We start from the raw sequence: 4,152 nt of genomic DNA, 5'->3' as shown, positions 1-4,152 counted from the left end.
GAAAAACTTTTTTTAATAGTTCAACTAGCCGATCTACATTGACACGTTGTGAGCTTGTAGACTGGCCATTTTAAATATCCGATGCCTGAGGAAGCAAGAAACGTTGCTTCATTAAATAAGAAAATACTCGTGTACCGAGCAGATACAGTGTGCAGGTGTATTCTATTGCTGTCATTTTAACTACTCAAAATTGTTTTGCAAAATAGTAAAAAAAAAAAAAAAAAAAAAGGCAAAGAAGTTTAGGGATAAGGGGTTTAGCGGTGATGAAATTGGAGCCTGTGGTCTCTGCCCAAGAGAGAGACCAGATGGGAGCAGGAGGAGGAACTCACTCACAGCTGCCACCTGCTGGCGGAGTCAGGTCACCATTTTATTGCCTGGATGGTTGGAACACAGACCTACTGTATGACTGACTGACTGACTCTTTCTTCTTTTCCATGAGAAGGGCTATACCCCCAACCCCACCCCACCCCATCCCCCAACCCCATTTCATTTGTCTCTCACTGCCGTCAGCTTTTCATCTCCATCCTGGAGGTCACCTGGATGTGTCCTGACTGAGAGGTCACCTGGATGTGTCCTGACTAGTCTATGGTCCTGACTGGATGTGTCCTGACTAGTCTATGGTCCTGACTGAGATGTTCACACATGAAAAGTGTCCTCTTAGTATTCGGCGAGTTCAGTGAAAGCAAATTAGATTGTAATGTTGACCATGGATATTGTTAAGTGTTGATATTAAGCCTAGATTGCACATGAAAGGTTAGATATAGTCACAAACGTATTAATGGTACTACTAGAGGAGGGAGAGTTTGAATCTGTTAGACACGCACGCACACACACACACACACACACACACACACACACACACACACACGCACACACTGGATACACACCAAACTCGGTCTCTGTATTTGATAAAGGCGAGGCGTGTCCTCTTTATGTGTATGACTTGGCTCAGGGCCTCAGGGGCATCATGTGATACTTCCAACAGGACTGAGTATAGTTGTTCAACAAAGTTAAATGATAAACTGATATCCTTCTCATGTTTAATGTACAATAACGTATCAATCATATTATACCTAGTACACAGGAATATCATGTATTAGGGATGATGTTAAGTTTTATTATCACCATTTGGACTTCCAGTCAGTCAGTCGTTGCTAATGTGATTTCCTGGATTAGTTTCTGTGCTTCTGTGGGCCTGCCCCGCCCCCGATCACATCGCTAAAGTTCTTTGTAGGCTATCAGTTTTAGACCCGTTTATTTTTATGGGCCCATATGTGAAGTTTAGTTAACCCAGTCTGACCTGAGATCAGATTCTTACGAGGTTTCCACTGGACGCACACTGGTCTGATTAACCCATTCTGACCTGAGATCAGATTCTAAAAATGTCAGTCGTTCTTCGATTTTTCAAAAATAGCAGACCTACAAGCTCGTAGCGCGCCACTCGGTGGCGCGCTATGAGCTTGTAGATCTGCTATTTTTCAATAGCTAAAGCATAACATGATGCTAACACCAAAATGGGTTCCCGTTCAGAATGGGTTAAAGCAATATGTCCACCACAGAAAGTAAAGTAAACTAAAACCACCTGCTGCTAACTGCCTTCCCTCCCGCGGTGATCGAGGGCAAATGTGTTGCTCTGTTTCGACTATTGATTCATCCATTTATTTCACACTATAAGAGCTATAAACTATGAATGGTATTATTATGACCGGCTGTGACTCAGTTATACTGTACTATGACTCTCATGACACAACACACATGACTCAGTTACTGTACTATCAAGGTCAAGGTATAAACTTTATTGTCCACAAGGGAAATTTGTCTTGGGCTTTCACCCCAGCTATACAGCCACACATAAAACATCAATGACAAACAACAATACATTACAGAGGAAGACATTACACAATTGCACACATGATGTGGATAATCAGGCCTCACGTAGTTACCACTGTTTCAGAGCCTCGTTCAGCATCTTAATTGATGCTGATACAAACTGTGACTCCTGAGTCCTGACACCACACAACTCATGCCACCGTCACAATAACTAATGTCTGCTTCAGTTGAAAGATACACTCATCTAGAAACCTGAAGAGAATCACATACACTGCACTATTCACACACACGCGCACACACACAAAATGCCCCAATTTTCCCATTTGTATTCTTGATCAACTGACATCTTCTCAGCAGCACAAACACTATAGGTATCCTATCCATGACAAGAGGAGTACTGCTTTCTTCTTTGACAAACCCTGTTTTTTTTTGCTATTCTGAACTTAAATCACAACCTCATGAGGTACGGTTTGTTGTTCTCTTTCTGGTACACATGGTGACCAGCGGGACCCCCAGCTTCTCTCTATCTCTCTATGGTACACATGGTGACCAGCGGGACCCCCAGCTTCTCTCTATCTCTCTATGGTACACATGCTGACCAGCGGGACCCCCAGCTTCTCTCTATCTCTATCATTCCCAACATGAAACATCAGCAAAAATGTCTTTCCGAAAAAATCAATCTTTTTTAATTTATTGTTTCTTTTTATTTCTATAACTGTACTGTACCACAGGACACTGGGATTGTAACCACGATGGCATTATTTATTCTCTAATCAGCATTATATTTACTTCCTTTTTATTTGTACACATTTTATGACTTTATTTTTTATAAACTGATCTGTTTCTGTTTTATTCATGATTGTTTCTGTTTTGTTAAAAACACCATAGGTAGTAGATCATATTGCCCATTTTTATTACATGTGTGTGTTTTTTTTTATAGATCATTTTATTTTGTCTCAATGGGAAGGTCTACTCTAGGGGCTTGACAACCTGTTTTATCTTTTCTTTTTCATGCTGTGAATAGTTAGAAGTGGGAGACTCCGTTGTGTCTGAGAGCAGATCCACAGGCTACAAATATTTCTTTGCTTTGGGCCTCGGTTCATTTCTTTTTTAAATTAAATGATTGAGCAATGATTTTTGCTTGCCAGAGAAATCCTAAGGTATAGATTTGTACTGAAGATTGTCAGTATTTTCTTATCGACTATAAATATATATATATATAAATATATGATGTACATTTTTATTGCATTTAATGACAATGTTTTAAAATGAGAGAAAAACAAATGGTATGACATAGACACACCTGTATAGTTGATTCAATGAGCTGGATAAAATAAACTAATATGTAGCAATCCTTATTGTGTTGGTCTGTGTCGTTGTTGGTTCATGAACGTGTGTGTGTTTAACAACACATTTTTATGGCCTATGAGAGAAATTAATTTAGTCCCTTGTTTTTGCCGAATCTGGGTTGCCCATGGTTTGTTTAACTCTTGGTGGTTTATCGAATTATAGGATATTCCGCAATTTCCATTTCCGCAATTTCCTCAATTTCCATTTCCGCAATATCCGCAAATTCCGCAATTTCCATTTCCACCATTTCCGCAATTTCTGAAATTTCCATTTCCGCATTTCCGCAATTTCCATTTCCACCATTTCCGCAATTTCCGCAATTACAATTTCCGCAATTGCAATTTCCGCAATTTCCATTTCCGCAATTTTGGGTTTCATCATTCAAATAAAATAGAATTCTGTCCGTTTAGCTATAAAATTATGTCAGGGAATAGGGATACACAGTATATGTCTTTCATTTGCATTGCATCTCCCCCCCCCCGCCCCCAAGCTTTTATTTTCGTTCCAGTAATAGTACAACTCTAATAGTATTACTTATAATAATGTAATTAAAGATAACTTCATTCAGATTTATTTCTTTTTATTTCATTTTCCAGATTTTTTTTTCTTCTTTTTCTTTAGATTTTCATTGGTGGGCCAGTCATAATGGTCCCGCGGGCCTGATGTGGCCCGTGGGCCTGAGGTTGAGTATCACTGACATACGTCATAGTAGCATTACAAAGTTAAGTTATACAAAAAAAAAACACCAATTAAAAAATGCCCCCCTGTATTTCCCATTCCAAGTGCATTTGTCTTATAGGCCTACAGCAAAAGTGTGCAGGGCACCCATTATACCAGAAACACAAAGAGCCATAGCTAGCCCTGAATGACCATAACAGGTCTGTAACTCTGAGAGTGTTCAATTACCGGTCCATTTTATTCCATTTGTACACTCTCAGAGTTAAGGGGGTCCTTGCGAATAACACTTTAATA

General features: G+C 39.5%; 1 long non-coding RNA gene across 1 annotated transcript; it reads left to right on the top strand.

The window, feature by feature from the left end:
- The first annotated feature begins 602 nt into the window (after nt 1-602).
- On the top strand, nt 603-3,184 carry LOC308315948. The gene is made up of 2 exons (XR_013964097.1): nt 603-1,284; nt 1,531-3,184. It is a non-coding gene; the product is annotated as an uncharacterized lncRNA (long non-coding RNA).
- The last annotated feature ends 968 nt before the right edge of the window (nt 3,185-4,152 follow it).

This window comes from Protomyctophum bolini, assembly GCF_963924005.1.
Source record: "Protomyctophum bolini genome assembly, chromosome: 5".
In the NCBI taxonomy this organism is placed as follows: domain Eukaryota; kingdom Metazoa; phylum Chordata; class Actinopteri; order Myctophiformes; family Myctophidae; genus Protomyctophum; species Protomyctophum bolini.
This window is presented reverse-complemented; position numbering and strand designations above follow the sequence as displayed.